This window comes from Mastomys coucha, unplaced genomic scaffold (genome assembly GCF_008632895.1).
Source record: "Mastomys coucha isolate ucsf_1 unplaced genomic scaffold, UCSF_Mcou_1 pScaffold6, whole genome shotgun sequence".
In the NCBI taxonomy this organism is placed as follows: Eukaryota; Metazoa; Chordata; class Mammalia; order Rodentia; family Muridae; genus Mastomys; species Mastomys coucha.
In genome coordinates, this window is record NW_022196912.1 from 10,645,112 (window position 1) to 10,654,326 (window position 9,215).

The 9,215-nt window shown below is 40.1% G+C and overlaps 1 pseudogene; it reads left to right on the forward strand.

Moving 5' to 3' along the window:
* Nucleotides 1–2,567: 2,567 nt before the first annotated feature.
* Nucleotides 2,568–8,358, forward strand: LOC116080105 (annotated as a pseudogene).
* The last annotated feature ends 857 nt before the right edge of the window (nt 8,359–9,215 follow it).

Consider the following 9,215-nt stretch of genomic DNA (forward strand, 5'->3'; position numbering starts at 1 on the left):
ATTTCTCTTTGTTACAAGCAAATAGGTAGCATAAATAAGGCAAAACCCCTCCCACACGTTCATCAGCAACTTGGCCCAATCAGTAACTTCTTCAGCCTCTGGAGGCGGGACTTCTGGTGTAACTGAAACTTGGAGAGAGGCGTGGAAATTAGCAGGAGATGGGAGGAGAGGTGTGGTTATCTGTGGCAAGGCAGGGTCTGAAAAATCAGCCCTCAGCTGAAGGAGGGTCACAATTTATGACCAGGAGATTGGAGCAATCTTGTGATTAAATATTCACAAATGCTTTTGATATAAAAGGTATTTTTTCTTATTTTGGCTTTTTGGGGGTTTTATCTTCTTTGTTTGTTTCTTTCCTTCTTTTGTCAGGTTATTTTTGTAGTGCTGGCTGTACTGGAACTTGCTCTGTAGAAAAGGCTGGCCTCTAACTCAGAGATCTCCCAGTATCTACCTCCCTACTAAAGTGGAGACTTCTAGCTTCTTTTAGAAAGTTAGTTCTACCAAATGATGTTTTGCTGAGAAACACAGGTGAAAGGATGTCTTGCTAAAGCAGACCCATGAAAGAATATGTTCCTGAAGCAAATACAGGTGAAAGGATGCTTTAATATAATACAGCAGGCATATAATGGTTGATTGATAAAGGAGTAAAAATGACCCCACAGACAGTGGGAGATCAGCATTGAGTTTTGGTTTGGATTGCTCTTGTCCACTATTTTTCACTAACAGCACCCATGTATTAGTTTCCCTTACATTACAATGCGGAGCTCAACTTGTGATAATGCTGCTATTGAGAGAATCTTGCCAAGAATGGCTCATGAGGTTCCTGTGCCAGTTTTCTGCTTCTGTGGCTTCTCCTGTGGAAAAATGGCAAGCCTGATGGTTTCTACATGATTGAACTACAGCTGCAGGTTCCTGCCTAGTGTCTGCCTGCTGAGAGGACTAGACTTAAGGTGTTGGTTTCTGTGCCTAGGGCTGCTCTGGGCTGCCTTTAGGCTCTGTGTATCCAGGAGCTCAGGACATCATTCAGCATACCTGTCCACGGGGACATGTCTGAGTCAGAAGGGGTCTGGTAAAGCACTCACGTGACATAAATTCATGCTATGTCCTAGGAACTTTACATCTTCCCCACCCCTGAAACCACCAGAAGGCCAGAGTTCCTGATCTGCAATACTAGAGAACTCAATGTGCCCTGAGTACTTGCTAGAGGTCTCAAGTCCAAACACTCATCAGTTTCAGGATATGGAGGCTCTCACAAGAACCGATCCAGAAATAATTGACCTTTGTCTCACCAGGTGCCAAACCCTGCACCTTTGAATTTCATTTCCCTTTGGAAAGGTTGTCCAGGAGAAGGCAATGTAACTAGCTTGTTTTCATGGCAAAAGACACTGACTACATATTAAGGCCCTCAAATGAGGCAGTACTACTGTCATATGCCCAACAACATAGGTTCTGCTTCCCACAGATTGAATCCACCAATGACAGACTGAGGAGAATCTCTGAAATGTATGGCATATTCTTTACTTGTGAAGTTAGTATAATATTCTGTGTGACATTGGGCTTTATTATAAATAATTTGGAGAATCAGGTAGAAGGTCTGTGAACAAGTGACCACCTGGCTGCACATCCAGACTGTGTCTGAAATTTGAAAGTGAACCAAGACATTTAAATTTCCTCTAAGCAGCTCTGGAGACATGTGACTACATAAGAGTACCCTGAACGTCTGTGAATATAAGAGAGACGTGCCAGTGAATCCTTCAGTTTGCATTGCTTTCCCTCCTTTTCTTTCTCCTCTTTCTTTCTGTGGTAGCTATGATGTTTGTACACAGACACAGGATGCTCTAGGCTTTAAGATCAGTCTGTGCTATGGCGAGACCCAGTGTCAGAAATCAAAGAAGAAGGAATCAAACACAATTGAATGTTGGGAAAAGAGTAAGAATTACCAGCTTGGTCCTTTTAATATCATTTTCCATGAAGTGCTGCAATTTGGAGGAGGAAACATAGGAATCACTGGGCTGGGACTATGATAAGGGTGAGAGCTTATGGAGGATGCAAGAGACCTTCCTACATGCAGCATGTTGGCCTGATACAGCCATTGCTGTGGTTTCCTGCCATGCCCTGAATCATGCCCATGCTGATACTCACAGGCCACAGACTAGCATGCTATGAAATGTGTGGGCAGAAAACAGAAGGTCACACCCTGGGTGTTGACCTCAATATACAGTCAGGATGGGTTTGGATAAGTTGCATATGCATGAAGACTAAGAGTGGTTTCGAGTTCAGAGATCCACCTGTCTCTGCTTTACAATTGCTGAGACAAAAGGAATGATGCAAACCACTGTACTTCAATAGATCAGTTCTTGACTATCTGTCTGACCTGAGAATCTTCCTGTGTACAGATATGATCCGATTTACCTACACCATCCAAATCTGACAATTAGCAAGTGGGTGGAGACTCAATTATTGAATCAGAGGCCTACTTTGGCTAGGAGGGTATGGTTACAAAGGGAAGGTTCAGATGAAAGCTATATAAAGTCATCTCAGGCAGAGAAACTCTGGGTCTCTTGAAGCCTCGAGTTACACAATTCCCCTGCCTGAATATGGAGATCTGTCATGAGTGTCCAGATCAAGTATGTCCCTTAGCTATATAAGGATTCTCATCTCATGCAACCTCGTCTAGCCTGTCCTCACTTGAAATTTTGTTCATATAGTGTATTACTTGGTGGTTCTTCTTTTTTAAGATGAGTTCCCTCTATGTAAATTTGCCTGGCCTGTATCTTATATATTCTGTAGTTTTTGGCTTATATCCACTTACCAGTTAGTACATACCATGCATGTCATTTTGGGTCTGTGTTACCTCACTCAGGATGATATTTTCTACTTCTATCCATCTGCTGCAAAATTCTTGATGTCCTTATTTTTTATTAGCTAGATTATATTTCATTGTGTAAATGAACTACATTTTCTGTATCCATTATTCAGTTGAGCACTATCTGGGTTGTTTCTAGTTTCTGGCTATTACAAATAAGGCTGCTATGAACATAGAGGAGCAAGTGTCCTTGTGGTATGGTGGGGCAATTTCTGGGTATGTGACAAGTAGTTGTATAGCTGGCTTGTCAGGTAAAAGTGTTTCTAGTTTTGTGAGGAACAACCAGATTGATTTCCAGAGTGGTTGCACCAGTTTGCATTCCTACCAGAAGTGAAAGAGTGTTCTCTATCTCCACATCCTCACCAACATGTGCAGCCAATGAGATTTTGATCTTAGCCATTCAGATTGTTGTAAGGTGGAATCTTAAGGTCATTTTTATTTGCATTTCCCTGAAGACTAAGGACTTTGAACATTTCTTTAAATGCTTCTTGGTCATTTAAGATTTTTCTACCTTTGAATTAGGAAAAGGATTGAAGAAGCTGAAGGGGAGGGCAACCCCACAGTAATTCCATCAATCTCAACTAACCTGGACCACAGAGACAGAGCCATTCAACATGGCAGCATACACAGGATGGTCCAAAGTCCCCAGTACATATATAGCAGAGGTTTGCCTAGTCTACCTTCAGCAGGAAAGACTTGAGGCTCTAAAAAAGGGGAATGCCTGAGGGGCTGAGGGGAAAGGAATCACTCTGTTGGAGGAAAGGGGCAGGAGGAATTAGATGAGGAACTGTGGGAGGGGGGCAATGGCTGGAATGTAAATTAAAAAAAAAAAAGATTGCCAGGCCTTACATTCACAAAGATTCTCATATCTCATCTACCTGAGGGCTGCTTGACCAAAATATCCAAATGTGTTCTCAATTACACCTAATTGTTAATTAGGTCATAGGGGTTTCTAAGGGATTTCTTAGTTTATGTATTTTTGTTTTGGTTTCTTGAGTCAGTCTCACTAAGAAGATCATGGTGACCTTGAATTCAAAGCATGCTAGGCTGGAATGTCAGAGGTGAGTTACTCAAAGCGCCTTGAGTACTGATCTTTATATCACTTTAAGCTTCGCATTCTTTGGTGTGATTTCAATGCCAGCAACAGGGATACGGAGGGAGGCTGTGAGTGTCAAAATAGCCACATAATATATGTATCTTTTAGAAAGGAGAAACAAGGGGCTGGAGACATTGCTGAGTGGTTAAGAACATTAAGTGTTCTTCCAGAGGTACTATATTTAATTTCCCATAACTACATGGTGGCTCACAACCATCTGTAATGGGATCTAATGCCCTCCTTGGTTGTGTCTGAAGACAGGAGCTGTGTACTCATATACATTAAATAAATAAATAGATCTGTATCAAAATAAATAATGCAAAAAAAGTAAACAAACACAAAATAACAAAAAATGATATTTGCATCTGCTCGTGGAGTCTCTTATTTTAATGGAACTCAGGATGTACTCAAACTTATAGGAAAAACCTATATATGCACATACATACATATATTTGTGTGTATGTAGTCTCTCTCTCTATATATATATATGTATATGTATATATACGTATATTGTGTGTATGTCTGTGTGTCTATTTAATAGACATTATATCACAATCACAGTCTTTCTCACTCCTCTGCTCCTGTACCCACCCTTGACTGCAACAAGAAAGAAGAGGCTGGATTGTCTCTAAGTTTGATGGTAGCCTAATTTATATGGCAAGTTTCAAAGAACTGTAGATAGGATCATGTCTCAAACAAGCAAAACAAAACAAACCAATAAGCAAACATAAACAAGCAAGGTATTTTTATCTGCTAAATGATACATGTTCTATTCTTTTCAAGGAACACAGGATGTGTTCAAAATTTTAGAAAGAAGCCAGCCTTCCAAATATCAATTAAAATAACAGTTTTTTTTTTTTTTTTACTTTTTTTTATATTCCTTTTGTTTCTGCAGGTCTCAGGCTATTTGTTCTGGTGTTGTAGAATTAGCCAATTTTGATATTGAGCTAGTGAGCCTTTTGCCTTCAGCATGTGAATTATAATCTCCACCTCATAGGCTCTTCTTCCTGGATGCTTTATAAAGAGTTACAGACCATGCCAATGGCCACTGAAGGATCACTGACTTTAGTGTTTCTTTCCCACTCTATTTATCTCTGTAGTTTTGCAGACCTCAAGCTTGGAACTTTACCAAACGTTATCCAATAGGCCTGTATGGGTCATAATCAAAGATTGATGTCAATAACTTATTCCATATAGTGTAGCTAGATAAATATAGATAGTGGAAAATTTGGAAATTGATTTTCTTTGAGGATCTGGAGAGCTAAGCGCAGCCTATTCATCATCCAACAACTAAATGAGGCTTCAGAGTTTCTGGTGATCACTTCCCAGTGGGATCTATTCACCCCATCTGTGATTGCAATTGGATGCGGCCTTTAGGAATTAGGATATTTTGGAGACACTTCACATTACCAGAGAGAATTATGACTTTAAAACTAGCACAGGCCAGACCAAGCAATTCTCAATTAGACACGCTATGGTGTCACAGACTGAGTAGTTTGATGGAACAAACAAGTAATCTCAGCACTTGCAAGGCACAGGCAGACAATTCTCTGTGGGGTCCAGGTCATTGTAGTCTATGAATCAAGTTTCAGGACAGCCAAGGATAGAAGTAGTTCTGTAAAGACATTATCTCAAAGAGCAAAGAAAAACAACAACAACAACAACAACAACAACAACTGAGAGTGCTCAAATTGGTCATCTGAATTCTACATTCTCAGCATGACTGATCAAACCTTCAAATTTCCCTGTGTGGACAAAAAGGTATCCTAATTTTCTTGTCATTAATGGTATAATTTTTCCTGGCTTCCCTAGGATGACTCTTTAGAGGAAGACACAGTGAATGTCTACTCACCACCCACCCTCATGAAACTGGCAAGACAGAAACTACTGAGAGAGGACTTGGCCATTTCTGTTCTCAAGGACCTTCCTAACAGTGATCACTGTTCCCAGTGATGTTTGAGGATGCCTTCATTGCTGGACATACAAAGATCTTGAAGGCCATGATACCTGTGTAGCCCTTCTCATACCTTTCTGTAGGAATGCTGATAAAGAACCTCAACCTAGGCACTTTGAAGGCTATTCTTGAGGGGCTAGATATACTGAATTCAAAAACAGTTCACTCCAGGTAGGTAGGATCATCTGAGGTTGGAAGAAGGTTCTCTGAGTGCTGAGAATGAGCAATTAGGGACAGAGAATATTTGGCTAACTGTGGATCAGAGTCTTCTGATTTTTAATTTTTTTCTTCACCCCATAGTCAGGACTATTCTTTTCTGGATGAAAAGGCTTATAGGGGTGGAGAGGCTTAGCCTCAGTCTCAGCTATTTTGGCAAATAATGTCTAAAATAGAAGACAGGAAAGAGTAGACACCCAGTGAAGAATGGGCCCTTTCTTGCATCCTTCAAAGGTTCAAGTGAAATGAGGTTGGGATTAGGCCCTGGAAGAGGCCTGGAATGAGGAGAAGTAATATAGAGCTAAAGATGCCCTTCTTGCAAAGAATGCTATTCATTTACTCAGCATGAGGCTTGGGGTTTTACTCTAGGCACAGGAATAAGCAAAGTTTTGGAGGAAAATGTTGTAGTATGAGATAAGGAAGAAAATCAGACTGTAAGGTATGTCATCTCTTAGCTTCTGAAAATTAACTAATTTCTCCCATAGTAGGTGCAAACTCAGAGAGATGAATTGGATAGATACAGACCATGATTTGCATGGGATATGGGCTGAATCCCAAGGAGTTGAAAGTGTACCAGAGTTCCTGCAACAGAAGCAGTCTGACTGTGGGATGAAGAAAGACTTGAAGGTGACAACTCTTATCCAACTCATGGAGGACAGCCTTGATGAATGTACCACATACTTGTTACAGTGGGCCCAGCAAAGAAAAGGTTTCATTCAACTATGCTGTAGAAAGCTTGAGATTCAGGGCTTAACCAAAGCCACAGTCATAGAAATCTTCAAAATTGTACATGCAGACTATCTCCAAGATATAGAGCTTTGTTGTCTTTGCCTAGACGATTTGGGTTTTCTTAATCCCTACCTGAAACAGATGGACAACCTTCTCACACTCAATCTAGATGAAATCAGGGGTATTATTCTAGAAAGCCTGATGAGGAGAAATGATCACATGAATTTCTCAACTTCCCACATTCCACTGTCTCAAGGAACTCTTTGTAAATGATGTCCCTTTTATAAATGGCAACCTGAAAGAATGCCTCAGGTAAGAAATGAATGAAAGAGTACAGTAGACCAGAGAAAATAGATCTCTTTTCTTTGCTTTTCTCTTGTTTTTTATTGTTGTTGGGTTTTGTTGTTGTTGTTGTTGTTGTTGTTGTTGTTTTCTTTTCTTTTCTTTTGCAAGCTAAATAGTCCATGATTGTCTGGATACCATAAACTTAGCAATGTTAGAGATATAGCATATCTGAGGAGATGAGCTCTGTGAAAAGGTAAATATGACCAGGGATAAGCATGGCTCTTATTGCTTATATTTTGAGTCCAGAAAGAGGTGGAATAGATGAGAAATATGCAACACTGGGTTTCATGGTGAAGACAGGTTCATGGAACTTGGAGGAATAAAACTTCTGAGAACCTTTAAAAATAGCACTAGGAAGTTGTTGAATTTTATTTGGGTTATGTTGTTCTTCCTACATGCACCAGGTTGGCCTTATATATCCATTGGTGTGTTTTCCTGCCAGGTCCAAAATCATGTTGATATCGACAAGTCTCAGATTAGCATGGTCTGAGTTTGTGTGAGCAGACAACAGAAGGCCATGTCTTCGGTGGAGGTTGACCTCAGTATACAGTCAGAATGAGTTTGAGAGAATATTGTCTGCTTACCTCTCAATCTAATCAACCCTGCTTAACACCATTTGCCTGAAAGCAGTTATTTCTTCTCTCCCCAGGTGTATAAAGAAGCCGTTGGAGATACTTTGCATCACTGTTACCTCTCACAGTCAGTCTTGGATTACCTGCCCTATTGCCTGAATATTTTTGAGCTCAAATGTCTGGACTTTAGTGATACACCTTTAACGCATTTATTCCTTGAGCCACTTGGGATTCTCCTTGAGAGAGTTAGACATACCCTGGAATGCCTAAAATTGAAGTCATGTGAAATGGGGGAATCTCTGTTCAATGCCTTAGTACCTGCACTAAGTCAATGTTCCAAACTCACAGAAGTCAATTTCTATGATAATGAATTCTCTGTGCTTTTCCTGAAAAAAGTTCTAGACCACACAGCCAAGCTTAGCCAGCTAGCTCTTGAGATATACCATGCCCCTCAGGAGGGCTATGATAACAGGGATGTAATACTATCACACAAATTAGAAAAATTTTGTCCTGAGCTCCTGGATATACTCAGGGCCAAAAGACAGCCCTAGGATGTCACCTTTGCTACAACTGAATGCTCTAAGTGTGGTTGGTCCTATGTTTATGATATGGAGACACAACATTGATTTTTTTGCAAAAAAATAAAAAATAAAAATAAAAATAAAAATAAATTAAAAACCTTCTGTGGGGTTGATTGTGGAACAGAGAAATGGAAGATTAGTATTGGGGATTGATGAAATCCTAAGTTAATGTCCCATGAAAAGAGCATGGATATGCCAATCACCTAAATGTCTGAGACACACTTGAAAGGCAAGATCCTCCTGGAAGACAGCCAGTGAATTTTGCATCTGCAAAAAGTGTCAAGCACTCTTTTCTCCTCTAGGAATATTGTAGTTTGAGTGTGTTACAGTAGAGGCATCCTTCCATGAGCATATTGTTTCCCTCTGTTGACTGCATACAATAAATGTGTTGACTTTCTGGGGTGCTGGTACATCTCTATCAGAGCACAGAGCCTAATCATTCCCAGCACTTATGTATCTGTGTCTGGTTTCTGCATTCCTCATCACCATAATTAAGTCACCTCAGATATATTCAGTTCTTTGCATCTCAGGAACAGGTCTCATAAATGGGACCTAAAGGATAGGGATTCACAAAGTGCTTAATGATTGGGATACAAATTTGTACATAGTACATTCACCTCACAACTTAGATATGGAGAATAATAGGATGAGGGGACAGGTTTCTTCAGCAGGCAAGAAAATGAGGACCAAGTGAATACCAAGGCAGGCACATTTCAGGATCTATGTCCTTGTATTTACTCTTTGCTGGAAGACATTGGTTTCAACATATAAACACTCATAAACCTGATAACAAAATGACAAAGCCATGATGTGACCTTAAGCTATCTTGTTCTTTATACTTCAAGAAGAGTTTATATGT